Source organism: Amblyomma maculatum, chromosome 11 (genome assembly GCF_055883805.1).
Source record: "Amblyomma maculatum isolate TAMU_Amacu chromosome 11, ASM5588380v1, whole genome shotgun sequence".
In the NCBI taxonomy this organism is placed as follows: Eukaryota; Metazoa; Arthropoda; class Arachnida; order Ixodida; family Ixodidae; genus Amblyomma; species Amblyomma maculatum.
Window position 1 is genome coordinate 160,460,000 of NC_139354.1, and position 24,884 is coordinate 160,484,883.

Genomic DNA, 24,884 nt, shown 5'->3' on the forward strand with positions numbered 1-24,884 from the left:
GGAGCCGGCGACACATGGCGACCATCTATCGGCCTATCGCTAGAAACGGCGACGAGACGCGGCAGACATTTTACAAACAAAAAATTAAACAAGTTTTACGTCATGTCCGGCAAGTTATTCCTCCTCACTTCTTTCAGCTGGCGCATGCGCAGAAGCGACGGAGCACGGAGAAGATGGTCTGGTTATAGTGCCTAGTCTGCCTAGTCACTGATCTCCACTAGGGATCAGTGACCTGAACTTGCAGAGAGCCGGCTCCGTGAACTGCGCATGCGCGCCCAGGACCAAAGTGGAAAGGAGGATATGTTGCTCTTTTGGACGGATGTGACGTCAAATAGCTTTTAGTGCTTGTTTTTTTCTAGAAGTAAACCTCAAACCCATCGCTCACTGAGCCGCCCGAAGGCCCGAAGTATGGAAGGCTGGCGCGCTTTTCAGACAACGAGCATTTGCGCTTTGCGAGCCCTAGGCACCCTGCGTTGTCTTTCATGCGTCGGTCTGCTGCAGTTTCCGGGCCATCATCCCGGTAGATGCAAACTCGGTGATATGCGGATTCAGTTCGTGGATTATAGCCTTAAATTCAAGGGCGCAGCCCTCCGTGCAGTCCTACTTGCAGCCTTCTGATTGCGGTGAGTCGTACATACATGCCCGCGAACTCTAAGTAAAGCATTTGTCGTCTTTCTGCCATCACCTTCCTTGCAGCTTCTTTAACGAGTTTTTGCACGGCAGCTCAAGCATGCGTTAGCCTCAATTATTGACGCGGCGTAATCGCGCGGCAGTCTCCGGGTGAGGAGACGAGGAGACTGCGTAATGGCGTCCACGATCTCGTTTCATTGCGCTTGGAACAACTTCCATACCTGCTGCTGTGCACCGATCGGTCGCCGGTTGCTGTTGTCTTCCGGATGCACTGGAGTATTGGGACATATGAGGCGACTAAAAGATAACGTAAAACTATTTCTGAGTTCGCTTATATTTGTTTGGGCAGTATAAGGCATTTTTGCGTGCGCCAGCGTGAACGCGCTGGTTTATAATCAGGAGGTTTTATTGCCTTCCTCGCAGCTTCAACCGATGGAGCGGCTCAGCCCATAGAAAATGTCGGGCTTCTTTCGGAAAACTGTTGGAAGGTAAGTGGCACTCATCTGTACAGACCATACGTGGTAGTGCTGCAATACATGAGTATATCTGCGGACTGATAAAGGGGGGTTGCTGGCCAGCTGAGAGATGGTTTAAACGTGAGTTGGCCCTGTGCGGAATGAGCCTCGAAGTGCAACAAGCCTACTGCACAGCATGAAATGGCTACAAAAGTATGGTTATATACATGACCGAATTCATGTGCTTATTTGCTCAGACCTTCCACTGTCAAGTACTCACTTATTTCGGTGTATACAGAAATGAGGGTGACTTCATTACTCCTCAGCTAGCATAGCTTCATGCCTGTGACAATATCTGTCCTTTTACTGCCGAAATAACTGCATTGGTGGAACTCAATGAGCTTGTTTATATAGATTTAACACTTTGGATGCATGTTGCTACCGCAGAGTTCCCTAATATATATATATTTTGCCTGCTCCAACATAAATAGTTGGCAGTGCTTGGCTTCAAGCTGCTGCCTAGGCCATTGACAGCTTATTTGAAAGCAGAGCAATAATTAATCTGAGCTGGCATGTTTTGTGGGAGAGAGAGGCACCATTGCTAGTACCTCATAATCCTGTCATAAAGCTTGGCAGTTGCTGCTATAAGCGCTCTCCATTGCAGTTCCATGCAAGCCGCAGCATATTGGGCACTTACTGCACAAGTGATTTAACTTAGATTCTTTTTGTTGCTATTTCAGTGTTTTGTAAGTGTGCTAAATATTTGTATTTGTGCTAGCATTGACAGCCAGTCTCCTTACTACCTTTTTCCTTCTGCAGCAGGCACTCTCACTTGCTTTACTCAAACCAAATTCTACTGTGAGTGAGTTTGCTGAATTTATGCAAACTAAATGTAATTGCAACATTACTCTCGTTTATTTACATTTGCAGAGGCAAGGAATTCTTGGTGCCGACGAACGAGTTCCCTCCGCCAGTTCGATTACACCGCCACCTCGGTAGTGCAGTGAGCTGCGACTGATGTGACCAAATGGATATTCTCACTGCTTCCACAGGTTTAGAGCGTGTTCCCAGTTAAGTTTAAAACACCTTGCTTGCAATGTATTTAATCTTGCTGTATATTGTCACCCTTGCATTTGCTGATATGCTATTATTTGAAAATCATTCCGGGTGGTTTGAAACACATGATTTGCAGTGGGGGGAGGTGGGAAGCACAAATGTGTGACTGCAATTTTTTGCCAGTCTAGCTTCTAGCCTTGCGAATTAAAGTAACAGATTAATACCTGAACAGGCCTGACATTTATTGGAGAGTTTGTCATATAGAAGAAAACTTGATCCCTTGTGGATGTACACAGCTGTGGTTCTCCGAGAAAAAATTATCCGTGTGTGATGGTGTCTAAAACATGGCATTGTCTTAGGTAACTTGGCATGGAATCGGCCACTTCTTCTACTCTCTTGACAGCATCTATTGTACTATGTGCTAGGTGACATGCCTTCAGGGATAAGGGTAGATGGAGAATACCTCAGTAATCTGCAATTTGCTGATGACATTGCCCTGAAGCAGTCACAGCAGCAGCTGAAGCAGTCAGGATGACGGGCAGTAATGTGAGCAGGTTGTACGTCATGCTGGTCATGGAGGAAGTAAAAAAGCCTTAGAAGCAATGCAAAGGGGGAAATCGGCTGGTATGGGTAGGCAACTGCAGATCTTTGAAGAGTGGTAGGGAGATTGTGCTAGAAAAACTGCTTGCTTTTTCTCGTAGTGCGTAGTGCCTCACGACCTCAAGCGTATTGAAATCTTGGAAGGATCCTAACAGTACCATAATCTATAAGAAAGGGGCTGTCAAGCACTTGCAAACTTAAACTGATCGGGTTACTGTCCATTGCCTACAAGATAATAGAATTGGGAAAATCTTGGACTTTCTATCAGCTGAAGGAGCAGCTGGCTTTCGTAAGGGCTGCCATGTTTTTTAATGTGTCTGCCCTGCCGCTGTTGTGTGCTGGATTGTAGCCTACATCCACATTGGATAGGAGGCTGTGCAAACAAACTGCTCTTTACAGAAGGGACATAATTTGAACTGCCCATATCATACAATGCAGCAGCAGTAGTGAAAAGTGCTCCACAAGAAGTGACTTATTGTAGAATGGTTGCTTTATTGCGGTAGCATAAAAGGCGTCACCCTTGAGAAAAATCACAACCATGCCTTTGGCAGGTGACATGGCCATGCACTGATTGGTTGTCTGGTTCTGCGATGTCATGAGGCCACATGATATGGCCGAACTGGCTGGAGCTCATATTGTGGAAAAGCGCAAAAGAGACAAAGGATTGAGAAAAGAGAGGACGACGCTATCTGGAGCTGCTAACTCAGGCAGCTCCTTTGAGGTGAGAGGGTGAGGTGGAATAGAACCCTCCGAGACCCTTGGATCTAGTATCAGACATGCTACTCCACATTCGTACAGCTTGGTTAAAACAGAGCTTTATACCCATGTTGGGTGGTCTTGGGCACAATGTGGTAGATAATGGTTGTATGCTGATGATTATGTGTGAGATAATACCGGCACAAATTAAGGGATTAGGGCTTATACCTTTCAGGACCGCTTTAAGCCAATCGTTCATATATGAATGATGGTTCTCACACACTGGCAGACGTAAATTTTCGTGTTTGGAACATGTAGCCCCATTTAGGCAGATAGTATGACAAAAGTAATTATAGTAACTAGTTCACGGGGATGGAAAGGCACAGAATCTGTCACTTGTTTCTGTGGGCACCTGAACTGTGTCGTAAGGGAAGGGAGGAGGGAGTCAAAGTGGAAAGACAGAAATGGGTGCTGTAGTGGAGGTCTGTGAAGTAATTTTGACCACCTAGGGATCTTTACCGCGCGCTGACATCACATAGCACACGGGTGCCACTTCGTTTACATCGAAAGCAGCCGCCAGCGGTCGGGTTCGGACATGGGTACTCAGGCACAGTAATCTAACATCTTAACCACTGCACTACCGCAGTGGGGCTATTGTGACAACCATAGTTTCTGTTTGTGTGCAGCTTGTTTATTTTTTTATTTATTTATTTTTTTTGTTCTTTCTGGCACAGTGTGACATTTAAAAAATTATTCGAAATAAAGAGGTCTTTGGCGCCATTCACACGATTCTGCTGCTTCTACTATAGTTTTCTTTTTATGAGAGCAGTAGCGAATTCTCTTGAAGACAATTTTACTAGCTCTCAGTTCAGCTCAGATGATGAATCAGTCAAATGTCAGCCTCGAACTTCAGCTAGTGGCCAAGAAAAGCTTAGTTTCAATCTCTGATCACTCTTGGTCAGTTACACGTGCTCATTTTGTGTTCCCACTGTTCTGTTTCCATTCGCTGGGTTTCAGCAGCAATGAAAGCTTGGTACTACTTGATATGACTTCTCCAGAACTTCAAGTGTGGAACTTTTTCAAGCAAATCGAGTGGAGTTTGAACACCGAGCTCCTATTGCAGATTTTCAAATTTGATGGCAAACTCTCCCACCTTCTGGAAAACGTCACCAAATAATCCAGTCATAAATCCTGAAAGGTTTGCAAATGCCACTGCTATAAACAGTAAAATGAGTAGCGGAAGGCCGAGCTTAAAAATGGGTCTTTTCAGCAACTTAGCTATATTTCTGAGAGAACAGAAAAAGAAGAAATTGTAATAAAATCTTGAGGATATACAAAAGGCAGAAAAATGCTCATTTCTTAAACTACAGCCTGAAAATGAAGAAGTTTTTTTTTTTGCCTCAGCTCCTTCAGCACCATGTAATTTGTTTATTAAATAAAATATTTACACAATCTTGCTATTAGATAATACTAAAATGCAGGTATTTTGATCCTCAATTAAATAAATGCCCATGTTTTTGTTTTGGCTTTATACATAACATAAAAACCTTTTTCTCCGAAATTTGCAGAAAAAATCCAAAAAGTGAAAGAAAAGGGGGCATGAATATCAAAATAAGACAGCAAGAAAAATAATTCAGAATACTAAAAATATGCTACACTGCCTCTTTTATTACTAGTAAAGATATGGTGCACCTATCGGCAGATTTCTTTTTTTCGTAGTGCTGTTCGGAAGCAGTGGTCATTCTTGACTTCCTGCAGCAGTTGTTGAGAGTCTCATGTACCTATTCTCCAAATTACACTAACAAAATGTAGCGAAGCCCAACTGCCAAGGAAGTAATAATTTACGTTCTGAAGTTCATTTTGAAGGTAAAATGAACTTCAGAACGTAAATTATTACTTCCTTGGCAGTTGGGCTTCGCTACATTTTGTTAGTGTAATTTGGAGAATAGGTACATGAGACTCTCAACAACTGCTGCAGGAAGTCAAGAATGACCACTGCTTCCGAACAGCACTACGAAAAAAAGAAATCTGCCGATAGGTGCACCATATCTTTACTAGTAATAAAAGAGGCAGTGTAGCATATTTTTAGTATTCTGAATTATTTTTCTTGCTGTCTTATTTTGATATTCATGCCCCCTTTTCTTTCACTTTTTGGATTTTTTCTGCAAATTTCGGAGAAAAAGGTTTTTATGTTATGTATAAAGCCAAAACAAAAACATGGGCATTTATTTAATTGAGGATCAAAATACCTGCATTTTAGTATTATCTAATAGCAAGATTGTGTAAATATTTTATTTAATAAACAAATTACATGGTGCTGAAGGAGCTGAGGCAAAAAAAAAAACTTCTTCATTTTCAGGCTGTAGTTTAAGAAATGAGCATTTTTCTGCCTTTTGTATATCCTCAAGATTTTATTACAATTTCTTCTTTTTATATTCATGTTTGACAATACTTTGTGAATATTTTACCCAGTGCTGAGAATTTATCTTATGTATTATGCTTATATTCACGTGTTTAGAGGGCATTTAAATAGCTGTATTTTAATTGGCTCATGTGCGTCATGTACAGAAAGTGTGATCAGAAATTGTCATCAAAAAACGTCCTTCATATGGAACTTGCGTGTGAAGAGCTCTGGCAGGTGCGTGCTCTGTTGCTGCGTTGCAGAGAGGAGGAAAGGAGGCATCCTGGCTGTGCAAACTGCCGCGGAGAGGTGACAAAGAGGCTAATGGCAACCCCATGCATACTCGGGCCACTTATGCGCTTATTCACAGGACCTCGGAGGATGTGCGTGCGGTATTCGATCTGTCATTTGACGCGCGTAACTATAAGGCTGCATTCCCTGCACCGTACCTATTAGTCACATATTCTAATTCTGGTGCCAGGTTGTGTTCGCCTTAGCGATCTTAGAGCTCTTAAGCACTTCCTACATTTTTTTTTTTTTTTTGTAAGTTGCAGCAAAGTTCTTTAAAGACTTCATTTATAAAATAGCAAGGTGCATGTATGCGATCAAGGATCCACAAGGGAAGCTGCAGATGGGAGCTGTTGACGCTGCCATGCTATACTCTTAAAGACAGATCTCAAGTGTCTCCTAAATTTTTATAACAAAACGAACATCCGCACAGTGTTTGCTGGAGATGCTTACAACCCTGCTGTCCTGTCCGAAGACAGAGGTACATGCATTACTGCCCGCCATATGCAAGGCTAGCCACAATTAAACATTCGTTACCAGAGTAACATGATTGCCTGGCTTTTTTGTGTGTTCACTTCCTTAGCATACTGTAGCATAGTCATAGTAGTGTGCACCTTTCCAATAAGTGGTCACGGGGTGTCACCATATTACCTGCTGGACTGCTTTGTGCATTTGGCGCTAGCACAGTGGAAGCAGAGCCGGTTTGCAGCAGTCCAGAGAGGAGGAGCGAACAATATGGTGGCACCGAGTAACACTTAATGAAAAGGTGTATATAGACTGCTTGTTCCTGCAAGATGCGAGTTAAACCGCTCTCATACGAACAGTTTCGATCCTCATTGAACTGGATCTACATTCAACTCATTGTAGATCGAGGTTGTCACACAGCAACTGTCAAGTGCAGTCGAGCTCGAGCCTGCTTGACTCAAGGTTGCTTCCTCAATCGCTCTCGAGATTTCAAGCACACTCAAAAGCGGTCATTGACACCCTCGTCGTCAACGAGCTCTAAAACTTGAAATCGAATAAATGCAATGGAACTGCACTTAATAACACATAAATGCATTAAAAGGCACAATAGAACATTGGTAGAACGGCTAATGTTATAATATTGACACCGTAGTCCACCGCCAGTGGAAGCTAAGGTGGCGTTCTCGACTGCGTCAGCGTGGAAACTGTGGAGCGGAAGAGAAACTGCACTGTAGCACTTGACTGCTGGGAAGATAGGTTAGATGACCTGAGGCTCCAAAAGCGGAATGCTGCTGTGCACACTGAAATCGTGCAATCATTACCCCAATCTTAAATTTCCTTTTGAGACTCATTGCGACTGACAGCAGACGACGGACCACGTAGGAAATTTCTCAATGCTGACTGAAAACGCCCGTGTAGCACCGGATGCTTCAATCCTTCTTGAAAGCCTGAATGCAGATTGAGTTCAATGAGGATCGGAAGTGTTTGTGTGACAGAGGGATTAGTGTAGTGCAGCTAAAGCTTTGTGTTAGCTGGTGTGCACAAGTTGGGTGGCCAAGCTGTGTTAAATGGTATAACAATGCATATTTAGAAAACAAAACAGGGCACCCCAAACGGTTTATTCAACTTCTCAGATTATTTGGCTTTACACACATTGTCTTGAAAGCAGTCCACAATATGGCCAGCACAACTTATGTCCTTGCTTATTTCAGATTGTTCATTTAAGAGAGCTAACATATTCAAGGGCTACTGACCAGGCTGACATTTTAACCAAGCCCGATAAGGCGTTGGACATGGTCTCTGCGAAATACTGCAGCGATGCACACACTGGAAAGCAACAAAATGCAAACCAAAGCTCTCGTGGTCCTTTTAAAACAGCCAAACCTCCTCATCCTTTGCGCTGGCCATCGAACTTTGTCGATGAGGTACCAACAGATACTGCATCCATTGGTTTCTCTCTGACTGATGGGCGAGGGGTGTCACTTGGTCTGCTGATGTCACGCACTTTTTTGTCTTGCATTTCGTTTTCACTCATTCATACACTAACACAAGAAAGAAGGCTTTTAGTTTCTTGCCCTTGTCTCTGCATGCTTCAGCGTGTTCTGTGCACTGTGCTATTCATACACCAACGGCTGGACTCAAGTGGCAGCGGCGCGCACTTTCATACAGCCTGCGCATTCGCCGCAGATATAATGGCAGCTCTTCTAGGCAAGCAGTGCTCTCTTCCCTGTGAAGTTAGTGCAGGATTTACCCAACCCTGGCCACTCGCTTCTGTGGCGGCGCCCGGTGCGCACCTGCGTTCGCGCCTTCAAGCGTTCAAGTGTTCAGTTTACGGAGTGAGCGAAATACTTAGAGAAATTATGTAGACTCAATTTTGTGTGCGCAAAAGCGGTGCAGTGTAGGCTCAGGCAACAGTATTATTTAGCACATTTTGATCGTAGTAATACTTACTTTGTCTTATTTCTTACAGTGCGCAACATGTGCTAATTACCATCTGAATACAACAGTGATTTGGGTTATCAGTCTGCAGTAAGGCAAGTAGCAGCATACTATTGTAAGGTCAGTCCCATTATGCTGCACAAAAGCTGATTTTTTTCTTCCTGCTGTAACTTTGTTTCCTTCATGATATGAGGGGAACTGTCAAAAATGCATTGACATGGCTACAGAAGCACAGAATTTATCACATGCGCATTTTTGGCCTCTCGGGCCTGTTCTGCCAGGCCTGTTACAATTAGTGGCCGAACAAGGAGGAGTACCTGTTTGCCTACATGCATTATTTCAAATGATATGCCATTGTGACGGCATCTTTTCGCTTTTGGGCACATTTCTGTCTGCTTCTGCACATGTACCAAAATTTCGGGCGCCTTCACGTGTCTGCAAGTCAGGCTGGTCGTTGACCTGTTTTAAGTTGTTAGTGCAAATTAAAAAAAAAAAAGGTAACCTGCTCTTATTGCACTTTTTGTGCACTTTGAACAGCGCATTCACTGTAACTGCTTTTCCTGTTCTGAGGCGTGCGCAACATCACCTCGAAATAACAGGAGACATTCATTACCATCCTCATATAAGGATAGTAGGAAAGCCTTCCGACCCTTGTCTTTGCCTGCCACCTATGTTGCTAAACTCTGCGGCTAGTTTGTAACGAAGCTAACTTCATGACAATAGTTGAGCTTCTCGGCCGCAGTGTGCTTTTGGTATTTCCTTCGGTCCGGACCCATACGTATGTTTTCTGCCACACATTTGAACTTTATTTCCTCTGAACGACGTGCCCACGCCTGCAAGTTTGAAAAACTTGCGGTGTTTCCTTTCATCAATTTCCGAGTGATAGAAAACTCTGTTCCAATAATTTAGCTATATTTTATGCGAGTTTTTGCCTGGTTTTGGCTCTTCGGCAAGATGCTGATACACAGCCAGAGCCTGTAAGGATGGCTCATGGCCGGCACACCTATCATCTATAACTCTCAGTACAGCAGCAAAAATCACTGCAGGTCGCTCTGAACGCTCAAGTTTATGACATCTCGTTGGCAAGAATCACAACCGGGTGAAAGTGCAGGCTTGCAGCCGCAGGCTTTGCCAGCCTCCGCTTTTTTTTTTTTTTTTCCAGCTTGTTGCACACCAAATGACGGCATCACTGAGTAGACGCGTCAATACCACACAGTGCCACGATTTCGCAGCTGTAGCAGACAGGAAGCACCCTCCTTGCATAGGTCGTAAAGAGCGCACCGTCGCCACTCGAATCAAGCCATGGTACACCATGCATAACCATGAATACAGAAAACACAGAACATCCATACATGCACGGGCTTGGTTTCCTAAGAAAAGCCAGAGGCCTCGCACCTATGCTTCGGCCACCCATTGAGCTCAGCCTCTCCCCCTCCTCCTCCTTATTGGCATTGTAGCTGGATGAGCCAAAGCTCACTTCTCAACCTTCAAACAAAGGTCACTGGTGGTGCTTGGGTAGCAGAAAGCATGAAAAAAAAAAAAGCTGCGGCGGTAGCTTTTTGATGGAAGGCAAAAAGCAAGGCACCCGTGTTTGTGCAATGTCAGTGCACCTTAAAGAAAGAACTCCAGGTGGTCGGAATTGTCGGGGACCTTCACTATGGCGTCTCTCATACCTGAGTCGTTTTTGGACGTTAAACCCCACAAACCAACAAGCAAGAAAAAAAAAGAATGCCTGTAAAAGTCGGGGCCATAATGACTGCATTTAATGCGTTCTCGTAGCTGTTTTTACCCAGCACAGGGCAGCGTTTTCATTTTGTTGACCGAACCAACATGGCGGGCATAGTTTCTCAAAGCACTAAGAGATGGCGCTCCACATTTCGCGTATTTAGGGAGCCTACATGTACCAGCCCTGCTCGTATTGTCTCTTCTGGAGGCTAGTCAACCAGGGAGGAGGGAGAGACTCTTTGGTGATGGAAGGGAAGGAGAGAAACATACCGGTTTTGATGGTTGTAGCTCTGTTATTAACGAGTCTGCTGCAAAAGTATTTTTGGCCATCACGCATTCTGAAGGCGCTGCCTCATAGACAGCAGGTTTGAACACATTTTCAAATCTAGGGTGGTTCATAAACAAGTTCAGTTTATGGAATTGCACCTGAAAATGAAAGGAATGATTGAAGCAGGAGAAATGATAGCACCTTAAAATAGAAACAAAAGGTGGATGGGTTTTAAGATGCTTTGCAGCTGTTTTCCACTTGCCCAAAGGCAGTGCAGAGTTTTGGCCGGTGTGCAATGAGCAGTTGGGCGCATGGTTTTGCTGATGGCATGGCAGCTGCATGCTGGTTGGTGACATTTTATACACAAGGTCTTGTAGACTTTGTGTCTAGTTGGAAAAAAAGAGAATTGTAGCAAATGAGCATTTATGCTGGATTAATTTTGTGAGTAGCTTCAAAGAGCAGCCTTTTTTAAAAAATGGCTGCTTTCCATGAAAACATGGCATTAGAGTTTTGCTTTTCTAGATGGGGTTTTAAATTTTGTTTTGATGGTTTCTTGCAATCTTTTGCTTGTTCTTCACGACAAATGTATTTACTTCATAGCTTGCAATAAAATGCTTCCATTGCGAATAAGCATTCCTTGTGTGTCGTGCTCTTTGGTCTCATTATTTTGAACTGTAGTAGCCATGACAATCGGGAAACATTTGGGAGAACAGCATTGCATCATGTCTACATTATATTCCTGTTGAAAAAGAGAACGGGCATTGCAGTTGATGTCGATGAGACTGAAATCGACATTTGTTTCAGCTAAACTGTTTCCTAGATTTCGAATCTGGTTTGGGCTATTGCATGTCTAAGGCCCCAGCCAAATATTGCCCACTGCCTCAATAACAGCACATGCTCAAGGACCTAAAGAAACTACAAGATGAAAGTTTATTTTTCAACCCTTTGTGATGAGAGCAACTTTACAACAGGTAGAGGTATTGACATGGCACACAGGGATCGGGAATGCCAAAACCTAATGCGGTCTATGAAAGACGGCAAGCATGGGAAAGAGCTAATTAATTTTGATTGCTTGGTGTCCTTTTTATATGCACTGACATTGTATAGCCCACAGGTGTCTTTACATCTTGCCTCTGCCAAAATGTAGCCATGTATTTAATCTTAAAACCTTAGGATTAGCAGTCGAATGCGTAGCCACAAAGTCACTGCTGCACATAGGTAGGACGGTTTCGGACGTAGGAAGGGAGTAATGTTTTTAAGCCAGGTAGTCACTCTGAATCTGAACCATGAGAAACATTTCCCCAAGAGCAAAAAGAGGTGAATGTAAATTTGGAAGGTGCTGTACATATAATGTAATAAAAGGCAGCTTGCTATCATGTGATCATTTGAAAGGCTGAAAAGTGGATATTAAAGCATTAGTTTAAAATACCTAAGCAAAGGACAGTGCAGCAGGTTATAGAAACTAAAATAATTTGGAAAACCTTCACAAACACAGATGTGGATTAAAGTACAGTTTCAAGGTAATCATAACAAGGAAGTAGTAATAAGCTATTGAAATGAGCAGGCCCTATTTGCCCTAGGCAGGTGGCGTCCTTGGTCCAAAAAGGTGAGGGCATAAGCAGGTCCTCATCTGATGGTTTGTGTGGGTGGTACTTCTATGCTGCTGCAACACCGTACCATATGACACAGAGTGCTGGGCATCTTGCAGTAGAGTACCTGCAGTTGAGATTGCAGCACATGGTGCACATCTTTGAGTATGAAGATGCAGAAAACTGAAAAGCATTAGAGTGGGACATGTACTCCAGGAAATAGGGCTTTTCAGCTAATCGATTAGGTTTCGAGGGAGTGAAACAAGCAAGGGATACCAGACACTGGGATGAAGAGATAATGTCGGCAAATGAGCCAAGGTTGGCGGCTGCAGCTAACGCATGAAGCAGCGATGATTGCAGGCCATTAATTCCCTTCAGCATACCTAATGCAGGCAGTGATGATGAATCAAAACTCTGTTGCCAATTTATGAAATAACTATAGATATGTAACTGCACTGTGGCAAGCCCACTTAGCCACTTGATTTTTCTTCCAAGTTTTTGTTATGAATGGACAGAGTGAAAATGCGCAAAGGAAATAAATGCCAGACTAGGAATAAGTGTAGTCCTTCATTGAATGGCTCTAGTGTCGCATTGCTGAACTGTGGTTTAAAAGTTACTTGTGGCGAGATAAATGAGTCATACAGCCTCTGGGAGGCTTGCAGGGAGAGCTGAACTGAGAAGAGAGAACTCGAGAGAACAGCAGAGACTTGTGCGAGCACCGTACAACCAGCCGATTCAAATGGCGCGCCGTTGCAACGGTTGAGTGACAGCGCTGCAGATGGCGAAAACGTCCAATACCAACAAAAATTAATTCAGTAAAAGGAAACCTTTAGATAATTAAAATTTGCAGTTGTAGTTTGTGCGTCACCACCTCCTTTGTTTAACTGAAACTGTATAGTTTCATTTGCAACAATTTTAGATACGATGGTGCGTGCGCCATTATCATCATGATCGCCCCCTCTGCTAAATTATTTGAGTTGCGGCGCGTTACATGAAACGTTTTAAAAAAAATGTTTGACGCGTTATTGACTCTGGTTATTCTCCTTCCAGTGCTTTACGGAGCCTGTGTTGCGCTTTATCTATTTGTTGCTAATGCTAACAACCCATAAAATGGCTGTGTTCTGTGTTTATACAGCACAGGCAACGCACTTCGCACGGTGAGCATCACTTTGGTAAGTCGAATAGAAAGCCAGCTGATTGCTCTTTGGAAGGAAATGAATTAATATATTGATTTGTGGAACATTAACATACTCGAGTGCCATGTTGGTAAGCATGGTGCCTGCGCTAGAACCGCGATTCTTCCCCGAATCGCTGTGTGAAATTAGCTGGGAACGATTTGTTTCGGGACGTTTAACTGTGAACATTGCAGCAAGGTTACTTTCTTGCTGCACTTGAGGTTGTCTGAGAGAAGTTCTGAGCTTGCCTGCGCAGAACTAAATAAAGCGCTCCGTTGAAAGTGTTTAGGCATAATGACTACAGAGACATCGAAGGCTTAAGTTTGTGTCAGAAGTGCTTTTTTAGTGTGAATGTGAGGCATGTAGCTTTCCCCTAGCAGTCGTAAGATCACCGAGGCCAACGTCAGTTTTGCACTTGCATCGGACGCGCCTTTTCAGCACATGCTGCATGTATGCGCCTGTTGTTGCTTTTATGTATGATGACTGTGGTAATAGTTTGCAGACTAGCTGAATATAGAACTGTGTTTCAAGTGTGTTGACCGCTTCTTAATAGTGTGTAATGTTGATTTACTAGAAATTAAGCTTCGCTTTTTTTTTCGGCAAATGATAAGGGCCTGACACGCTGTCCGTCAGTCCCGAGACGAGTGGTACGCTGTACAGCAAAGTAAATGTACTTCATTACCGAACGGGGTCACGTACTCGTTAGCTATGATTTTTATTTTTATAACTGTAGTGCACAACGTAGATGTAATGTGGGATCGCTTGGTTCGTTCCTAGTGTATTCTTGTAAAACAAATAAACTGGTCAGAACAGCATAGAGATGTGGCTTTAGGGAATGCATCGAAACAGGCTTGCCAAATGGCTTGCTTCTGTTCTCATTCTTGCTCAGATCCAAAGGCAGTACATTTCGTTTATCAACTTAATTTTTTTGTAAGTTCAGTGTTTGACTTTACAGTAGTTGTCTGCATGTTAGGTAATCTGCCCAAGTATAGATGACTTGCAGCACTGCCACATTGGTGGACCAGAGCCATGAACGAACCCTGTTTGCCTGCCTAGCCTGCTACTAGCTACCTGCCCCATGGAAGATACCTATACCTGATTTACTATCATGGAGTATGTGCGACAGCCACCTGATAGCTCGCAGCTGCAGCCACGTTTTTATGTTCTACACCTGTGCACTGCAGTGTAACGCTCTATCACGCATTTTAAAAAGGACAGTATTTAATGGCTACATTTTCATCTACAATAATCTGTCACGGTTCCATCCACCAAGGCTGCACGACATTCATAGGTGCCCTAGTGAGGCTCAGAGGAGTTTTGAAAATTCTTGTGCAGTATTGTTGAATTATTACTTACAAAATATTGTCCAGTGAACCAGTTATAACTGTGAATGTATTTATTTTTTCTAAATTACTACCCATGCAATGTTGTTATTACGGCATTGTGAATGCACAAGATTGTTAGTCTGCTAGAGTTTCCAGTTTGTACAACCCATAGCCATTTAAACAAGAATTGCAATGGTGGCGCTGAATGGCAGCACTTATCTGCGAGATGGCTGATGCATTGTGAGGGCACCAGACATTCCTCTCATCATCTGCGGCGACTGACATCGATACTACGAAATCACAGTGGTTGCCAGTGTTCACGTGCGAGCTGCTCGGGGTCGCAGTCGTCAACAATTTCAAGCCACTACAAAAAGTGTGAATTGCATTGATTACATCTTTGCATGACAGCCGATGTAACCAGCATGAACTGTCTTGCTACAGGTACCATATGCCATTACTTGCTGTACTGTACGACAGCACAGAGCACATGTGTGATTAGTGGGGTAAATAAAATGAATACTGTCTCCACTGGGAATCAAACCTCCATCCCTTGTATTCCTCATATACTGTACTTTGTTTATTGCAATAGAACATGAGTCAGCACAGATACATTCTTGCAGTGGAATTATCTAGGCATAGCACTGCTAATTTTTGTTCTAATGTGGCACCTTTTATGGAGTTCACCGATTTTTTTTTTTTTGCATTGTTCATATAATAAACACATAAAAACCCTGCTGCACTATGAAAATTTGCCCGGAGTATTCAACTCGTGCTACAGTATGTGCAGTAAAGCTACCTTTGTGTTTGTGTGCAAAATGAAATTTTTTACGAAAGATTTACATTTTGCATGTTGATTTGATCAGAATATATTGGTTTTGAACATGATTGGAAGAGGCTTTTCAATACCCGAGCTGTTTCATGTGCATGGTTGTTAACTACCATGCTGAACTTTGTAGTCAAGTACAATATATGCATAGAGGCAGGTAGAGTGATTGTTTAGGTGTACTGTAATTATCAGGCTGTGCTAGTATCATTACAGCTATGATATAAAAATTCGCATCAGGTTTGTAGAACTTGTATTGTGAACAGTGGTTATATGGTGTCTGTGTATTTTATTTTAGCATAGCAGTGATATTGGTGCAAGCTCTGTCAAGTTTTGTTTTGTTTTGATTTCAACTTTGCTTATTGCCACTTGTGGACAGCCTTATCACACAGCGCTATTCAGGTTCTACTAGTGTCGAAGATCATGGATTTCACTTTCTTTAATAGACACTGAGGGTTCACTGACACATACGCTACCAAATTTTTTTTGTTTCAACTGCTTCAATTGTTTTCCTTCCCAGTGGTGTTGTACATTTTCACAAAAATTTGCTTTCAAAGTGAAGTTGTCGACTTTCTTCCAAGTTGTGTGATATGCTGTGAAAAATGGCATGCGTGTCATGAAACTTGTTCCAGATTTTTTGATTGCATTCTGCATGTACGAGTTTTTTCAACCTTCTATGAATGCTTTGTCTCAAAAATATTAAGTATTCAGGCTAACCTAGGATTAGGTTGCATTCTGGGTTCTGTTGTGCCGGGTAGCAGCTCAGCAGTCAGATTCTTTTACTGGACTTGCCTGAGAGTACAAGTTGTGTGAAGCCTGCACACAGACCCATATAATGCCACAGACCCATATCATGCCATTTGACGCAATTTTTACGCTCGACCGCCGTCAGTTCAGAAAAGGACTGTATTGGGTTACTACGACAAACATTACCCCAGCTTGTTTTAGGCGGAAAAAAAAAAGTTTGTGCCATGGTCGCCATCTTGCATGTTCTCATACACTTTAATTTCAAATTTGTAAAATTTGCTGTTCTCATCGTAGTTGTTCCAACAATATCCCAAGTTTTCCAGAAGTAAAGGAACCCAAGAAAATTGTTTTGGATATTAGAGAATATAAGCCATGCCAGAATAAAATTCTCAAGTTTAGAAAATTTGCTTTTTGCAGCATTTACAGCTGTCAAATACAGAGTAAGGTTGTTCTAGTAAATGTATGACCTGTATTAAAAAAAAAGTACCACTCGGTGGCATTTATTTTGGGAAGTTAAATCACAGCACTCAGTTCCTTGCTCGCATACAGCCGCCCAAACCTTCAACTAGACTGCACAACGGCCACTTTCAACAGTGATGCTGTTTAAGCTGGAGGTTGTTTCATCTATTCTGCGCAGCTTAATGTGTTCACAGTAATGTCACTATGACCGGATGTGACATCATGACGTCACATCCAGTCATGTCTAATAACCAGAACTGAGGTCACCACATGACATCATGTCCAGTCATGACCGATGACTTCACCGTGCGATTCACGCATATATGAAGCTAACCTTGCCAGGCATCCAATCCAGGCATCCGTGCTGCGCCTTTCATTTGTCGCTTCCTCAAACGCCGTACCACACAGGAATCAGCGGTGTTTTAAATTGGTTTACAGGAAAGAAAAGGCATAATATCTGTTACACTTGTCCGCTAACAACAGATAGCCACGATGAGTCTCGAAGTATAATCACGGACAACTTGAGGCAAACAGAAACAGCATCATTGTGTCATCAGTCTTGTACACGACTGCAATCTGCCTTAATTTTTTTCTGTACCCCTGTGCCTTGGCAGGGATCGAACTTGCAGAGAGGTAAAAATAAGGCAAGGCCTCGGTGAGCCTCTGGTTAGACTTAATCTTTTCGCAAGTTAGCTCTTTGAGCTAACTTGAGCCTCTGGTTAGACTTAATCTTTTCGCAAGTTAGCTCTTTTTCAATGTGCAGAAGAGAAAAGGCGGCCATCATGCACATTAGTAAAGAGTTCGGCAGCTGTACATGCACTCTCCTAATCACTAATCCCTTACTTTGTACAATCTTTGCAAAAAGTAACCAGGCTGCATGTTTAGCTTTTCGCTTGTATCCTAAGGTAAACATGAATTCCTAAAGGATCACAACTTGTTGAGAAGTGAGGACTGCAGCTTGCCTTTACTACTTTGCACAGATTTACAGTTTCAGAAGTGGTACGAATTATCTGCTACTTGGCTGAAAAGCGGAGCACGCAGCCTGGTTATTTTTGGCAATGGTGGTACTTCCATTATCTTATACATACTCTTTAGCATAGAGTCATGAACTACCACATTATGTGAAAGACTGCCTGACACAAATATAAAGCCTCCCTTAACCTAGCCGTATGAAGTGCCTTTGTGGCCTACAGGTAGCATGTCTGACTTGAAATGCAAGAGTCCTGGAGGGTTCGATTCCTTTCACCTACCCATCTGATTCGAGAAGCTTGAGTTCGCAGCTCCTGCCAAATCTGCCATATCATATGATCAAGTGACTTTGCACAACCTTGCCACCAATCAATTCCCGGCTATCATCCACAATTTTTCATTCACAACCCTGATACCAAATTTTATGGTGAATGGCAGCCTTTAACGCTGTCATATCAACATGTAACCAAAATTTGGATTCCTTCAAGCGGTGGCTTTAGACAGCTTGTGTTGTTCGTCCCTTTGAGACCTTGATTGGCAGGTGGCAAAGTAGAGACAAGAGGGATGATGAAGAGAAGGTAGGAGGCAGAGGGTGGAGAACGGGTACAATGTGTCGCACTGTGATTTGTAGATTAGGTGGCACAACCCGCTTGCATGGTCGTAACCCATCAGCTGCATTGAGAACAGCAATGCTAACTCCTAGCTCATACTCCCCTGCACAGATCGTATTCATTGTCTATACTTTTTCTTGGACAAGTTTTTCTGAATATCTCTTAGGAGGTATGGCCCCTGAAGGCTAGGTATTGCTACAAAGCACCTTCTCCAGAAAACTGAAACATAGAATGACCAGCTTGTTCAGCTTGTTTCTGCAATGGGCACAAAACTGGACTTCATTCCACTCGTGAAATATGGAGGAGTCTCTATGACCGGTTACCATTGTACAGTAGAACCCTGCTATAGTAAAGTGAAACTGAAGTCCCATCATAGTAGTGCTTTCGGTAAAACTAGGTTATACTAAACAACGTCTGGCCGTGGCGTCGACTTCTCACGAAATGGCATTGCTGCACACGCATTACATAGAATCGCGAGGAAATTTTTTCTTAAAAAAAAAAAAATAAGTAGTGCTGTTTTTTTTTTTTTGTTTTACCGCTAGGCTCATCAGCACTGAGAAGAAGCCAACTTTAAGGCCTTGGAGCCGTGAGGGAAGGCATGCAGCGCGTAGGGGGAAAAATGTGAAGCTGACTACAAACACAAAAAGAAGACGGCCGGTCACTTAAAAATAGAGTAAAAGTGCAGCAAGAAAAAGGGAAGCGAAGAAATGGCCGAACATTCACACAACACTGTTCAGCACGAAGGAGTAGTGGCAAGAATTGGAGGCGTGGCTTGTGTGGTTTTGCAGTGCTGGACTGTCGCGCATTTTTCATCTATTGCCTCTTAAAAGATGAAAACAGCGGAAGATGATGCCGCGCTCACGCAATGCTTTGGTTCTCAGCTGAAATCAAGCTCGGCTGTATTCGTATCCATGTTGCATTCATGCTAAACAGGTACTTCTACAAGCTGTAAAAAAATAAAATAAAAAATAAAATAAATGAGAAATGGCACAGAGATGATAAGAGAGAGATGGAAGGCATTTTAGAGCGTTCTTTTCATAAAGCAACAAGATCTGCTTAGTAAGCACACTTTAATTACGAGATATCTTCAGGACCATGTCATCACTAACAACTGATATAGTAAGATGTTGGCCGGTCCCGGTGACTTTACTATAATGGGGTTCTACTGTACTTATCAGTTCGCAAAGAGCACTTCCTGGCAGAAGGGCAGCTCAACACTGTTAATGTGGAAAAGCACTCACCACTCTGCTTGTGCTCAAACTGAAACCTACATTTGAATTTGATTATGCTTCCTGCAGGAACGACCTTTAGTCTGCATCTCAAGTGAGCATGCGGGGTATCTTGATGCTTATTTTTATTTTTTGTAACCGCAACCTCGAGCAGACTAATTCGCCAAAGCTGGCAGCGCTGGTTATGTATACGTTTGCCGCTGGCTCAAGCCTGCACTGCAGTGAAGTGCAGGCACAGAGCTACGCTGGAGAAGAGCATAGGCGTTCAAATTGCGAAACTTTTCTGTCCGAGTCAAAAAGAATTCCATTTAAGCTTCCGGGAAAAAAAAAAAAAAAATGCTAGAGTGGCCCTGCGCAATATAATACGAGCTAGTACCACATCACTACTCTCTACAGCGACTTTCTGTTAGCTAGTGCCAAGTTACTGTATATCTGGCAGAACCACATAGAATGGTTTGTGGGGTTTAACGTCTCAAAGCGACTCAGGCTATGAGAGACGCTGTAGTGGAGGACTCCGGAAATATCGACCACCTGGGGTTCTTTAACGTACACTGACATTCCACAGCACACGGTCGCCTTGCCTTTCGCCTCCATTCTAAAAGCGGTCGCCGAGGCCAGGATTCGATCCCGCATCCTTAGGAAGCGCCCTAACCACTGCGCCACCCCGGCGGGGTAACACATGAATGTGTCATGACAAACACAAAATAACATAAAAGGAACAGCCAAGGTCGCAATGAGCGACTGCAGGTGACAAATGCATCGGTCCCTGGTACTTGTGCTTTTTTAACATCACACTATGCAGCACTGAACTGAATGCTCATACGAGCAAAAAGTAAAAACTCTAGGGGCACTTTGGACCACTAAAGAGCAATGAGGTGAAAGCCTTTATTGCATGGTGGTCTGATGCCCTCCACTATGGCACCTCCTTCCTCGTTTTCCTTATGGCTCGATTCAGGTGTTCGCGGAGAAGTGTGAGATACTACGCCTTTTTTTTCCTGTAAACCAATTTGAAATGCTGCTGATGCTTGCTGTACTGCGTCTGCTTTTGTATGCTGTGTCATGTGGCGTTTGAGCAAACGCCAAATGAAAGACGCTGCACTGATGACTGGATCGGGTTAACCTTCACATGTGCTCGAGTCGCCTGGTAACGTCATGACATCATAGTAATCTCTGTCATTATGATCACTGTCACTATCATTATCAATCAGTATCTATCACTAAGTTCTTCACTGACAGATTTAAAAGTAAACAGCACAACCATGCAACTGCTCGCAAGATTCCAATGACAGCTCTCGCATGTTGGAATGGGGACGGAGGAAAGCAGTGGCAATGTGAGTGGCAAGTATGTATTTCCTGGGGCGGCTGTGCTGGGCAGACAGAGCGGGAACATACGTGAAGACACAGGTGCCTTCACGGCCAGTCAAGCTCAAGCAGTGGTGGCATGACTTCACAATTTCCCAGGCGAGGTGTCTCTGGCCACCCTCCTCACACCTCTCATAACCATGTTGCGCGAACTGCAGCGGAGATGGTGGAGGCTGCTGCCACAGTTGCCCTATCAGTGCAATTGCAAAATGTTTTTTCCCCAAGTTTATGACTACGAGAAGTTAGGGTTTGCTGTAAACATTCCCACGGTGATTTCACTTATATGCACTCCTTATTTTGGTTTCCACTCTTCTTCACGAAAAAATTTCACAGAACCAAGAAATAAAACTGTAGACCTGTCTTAGTTAGGTTATAACTGGGTTTAAATGTATTCAATGAGGTAATCACCGATAGATTAAGAGGAAACCTAGACTTTAGTGAACAAAAAGGCCAGGCTGGATTTCAGGCACACCACTTGACCACAGCTGATGTTCACGGCATCAATCAGATGAAAGAGGAACCACAGAATATACCGTATCTACAGGTAAACAATTCCGTAATGAATATATGATGCGAGGGAAGAGTTTGTGTCGAGAATAAAAAGAAAACAATTCTGTCACGATTCCAACACAAGCTCACGATTATAACATGAAATCGTAACATTAAGGGCAACCATAGCTGGGGATGTGACAATAAAGGAGACTGCATTTAAAAATCCAAAAGAAAAGTATCCGAGTGGTTTATTCACTGTCACTACTCAGTTCCTTATCGCTGTTCATGAACATGCCCCCACTCATTTCCTCCCTCTTGATTAGACACTATTTGCTAATCACTACATGCTTTCTTCTCTCGCTTAGAATCCCCCATCGCTCCCTGCATGTTTTGCCCATTGGCCATGATCTAATGATATTAAACAGGAGAGTTCGAACCCTCAATAACTACACCTCTTTATTATTTTCTTTTTCACTTCCACCTTCTGTCTTTCTCCATGGTTACGTTTTTTTTAACCTTGCCTCATTTTACAGCCTCGAAGTTGCCAGAAATTTGCCTTCTCCTCGCAACTGGCTTGCCTGGTGGTAAAGCTATCTTGATGACCAGCAAAAAAAGAAAAGTGTTAAATTCAGATATTGCTTCTGAACATAGCATGAAGTGCTGTTTCAGTGATGCAATTTCTAAAAAAGTAACTCGTGCTATAATCATATAAATACGGTAAGCAACCCCTACATACAACCTGCTTATATTACAAGCATTTGATTCAGTCTAAGCATCAATCATGCATGCATTACATAACCACGGCATAGGAAAGGCATATGTAGAAACGCTGTTAATAGTGTATGGAAACCGCACAGCAGCCACAAGTCTTCTGCAGAAAAAGCTAACCCTGATCAGGAATGGTGGTAGTTCCCCCCACCCCCCATGGTTCATCCTGTGTTTTGTGTACCCCTAATCCCACGAATTTAGCGGTGAGGGGGAGGGCAGAAGAGTTCAGGATTTCGTTACAGAATCGGTATTCAGCTCTAACCGAGGATGGCGACATTACCCTAGAAGCAAGGAAAAATAATTTCAGAGATATCATTACTGAGTGCGCGGTAGAAGTAGGCGGTAGGATAGTTAGAGAGGATACCGGTAAGCTGTCTAAGGAGACGAAAGATTTGATTAAGAAACGCCAGAGTATGAAAGCTTCCAATCCAACAGACCAGATCGAATTGGCTGAGATATCAAAGCAAATCAATAAGCGCAAGGTGGCAGATATAAGGAAGTATAACATGGAGAAAATTAAGCATGCTGTAAAGAACGGAGGAAGCCTTACAACAGTGGAAAAGAAATTAGGCATAGGCAAAAATCCGATGTATGCGCCAAGGGACAAGGCGGGCAACGTCATATGGACAAGATAGTCAAAGTAGCCGAGGCGTTCCATACCGATCCCTACAGTAGCCAAAGTAGTCGGGACCATAATGAGATTGGCGGCAGGGGAAAACAGTCAAACATTCCACCAGTGACGAAGGACGAGGTGAAGAAAGCAATAGAAACTATGCAAAGGGGGAAAGTAGCTGGAGAGGATCAAATAACTATAGATTTGTTGGAGGACGGGGGGGACATCGTGCTAGAAAAACTGGCTACCCTGTATACGCAGTGCCTGGTGTCATCGACAGTACCGGAACTATGGAAGAACGCAAACATTATCCTCATTCATAAGAAAGGGGACTCTAAGGACCCTAAAAATTACAGACCAATCAGCTTACTGTCTGTTACGTATAAGGTATTTACTAAGGTAATCGCTAATACAATCAGGACAACCTTAGACTTCAATCAAGCAAATGATCAAGCAGGGTTTCGGAAACGGTACTCTACTATAGATCATATCCATACCATCAATCAGGTGATAGAAAAATGCTCGGAATATAACCAGCCCTTATACATAGCATTCATTGATTACGAAAAAGCATTCGACTCAGTTGAAACCTCGGCGGTGATGCAGGCATTGCGAAATCAGGGGGTAGACGAGCCGTACGTTGAAGTGCTGGAAGATATATATAGTGGCTGCACAGCAACCATAGTTCTGCATAAAGAAAGTAACAAAATTCCCATAAAGAAAGGTGTTAGGCAAGGAGACACAATCTCCCCAGTACTATTCACAGCTTGCTTAGAGGAAGTATTCAGAGACTTGGAATGGGAGCAGTGAGGTGCCACAAGGCCACCGAAGCCTTGTGGTAGAGCATCCGCCTCGCAATCGGGAGGTACCGGGTTCGATCCCTGGTGCCGCCGGGTACCCACCGGTTTTTAAATGGGTACAAGCTTTCCCCCGGCCTGGTGCTCGGCTCTTCTGGGGTGAAATGCTTGGGAAAAGGGGTCACGGCCCAAATAGTTGCGCCGATGTGGCAGTGATTCGTTCCGCCATCGGACAACAATAAGTCCGCCTTGCGCGGCAACAGCCCATTATGTGGCCCTTTTTTTTTTTTTTCCCCAAGCATTTCACCCCAGAAGAGCCGAGCACCAGGCCGGGGGAAAGCTTGTACCCATTTAAAAACCGGTGGGTACCCGGCGGCACCAGGGATCGAACCCGGTACCTCCCGATTGCGAGGCGGATGCTCTACCACAAGGCCACCGCTTCGTCGTCGTTAGCCTAGTCTTTCGTCGCGCGTCATGTAAACGCATTCTGGGGCTCATTTCTTCGGGCACGTTTGTGAACAAAGGCCTTCAAGTTAATTCGGCAAGCACATGGATAGAACCACATGGCTTGAGGCATTTCACTAAGGGCATAGATGAGTGAAGCTGTGCTGCATAGAAAGCCAGGCTTTATTAATTCACGATTACTTACATAGACGCTTTACGACAATGAAATCTTTAAGTGTAGGAGAGCGACCACCGCTCATTCGTCATGGTCTTCATGAAATCCTCGTGATAACAAAATTTCCTGAGCGTAGGTCTCCAAACGAGACGCGGTGAGATTATAAAAGGGGGAAAGATCTTGCTAACAAACAAAGTACATATCAGCGTCAAAGAACAACAAAAACAAACGAACGGAATAACTAACGCTAGCGCTAGAAGCCAACCTGCAAGAGCTTAGGTAAGCAATTCAAATTGGGATTGCTAGTATTTAGAAGTTAATGCGTCTGAGAAGTGAAAATATCTACGATATAGCTTCGCTCCAATAAATCTCGCCCTGTTCACGATTCCCATATTTTACTCGCGCTTTATTTGCCACTGAAAGGAGTCAATGTGAGGTTACAAATTTACAACTTAAGCATTTAACATGTTCATGAGAAATATCCCATTGACAATAGGAACATCACTGTAATAACAGCTAAAGCACGTTCAGCGAACGTTGGTGCGGTAATACGACGCAGTAAGCAAAACACGCAGCAAAGGGAGCGGAACGGAAGGCTCTGAGCAACGCGACACGCGTCTTGGGGGCAATAAAATCTCACCTTCACCACTCAACTAAAACATGCAGCGATACGCCGCTCATGCAGACGTGTATCCGTAAAACAAGCCACCACTTTTGCGACGTGCCTGGGAGGCCGAGCCGAGCCGCCGAGCTGTGACGCAGCATTGTCCCATCGTCCGGAAAT

At 43.5% G+C, this 24,884-nt stretch overlaps 1 long non-coding RNA gene across 1 annotated transcript; it reads left to right on the forward strand.

Moving 5' to 3' along the window:
- The first annotated feature begins 410 nt into the window (after nt 1-410).
- Nucleotides 411-4,168, forward strand: LOC146175289 (uncharacterized). Its single transcript, XR_014702185.1, has 3 exons — nt 411-623; nt 1,054-1,118; nt 2,016-4,168. It is a non-coding gene; the product is annotated as an uncharacterized LOC146175289 (long non-coding RNA).
- The last annotated feature ends 20,716 nt before the right edge of the window (nt 4,169-24,884 follow it).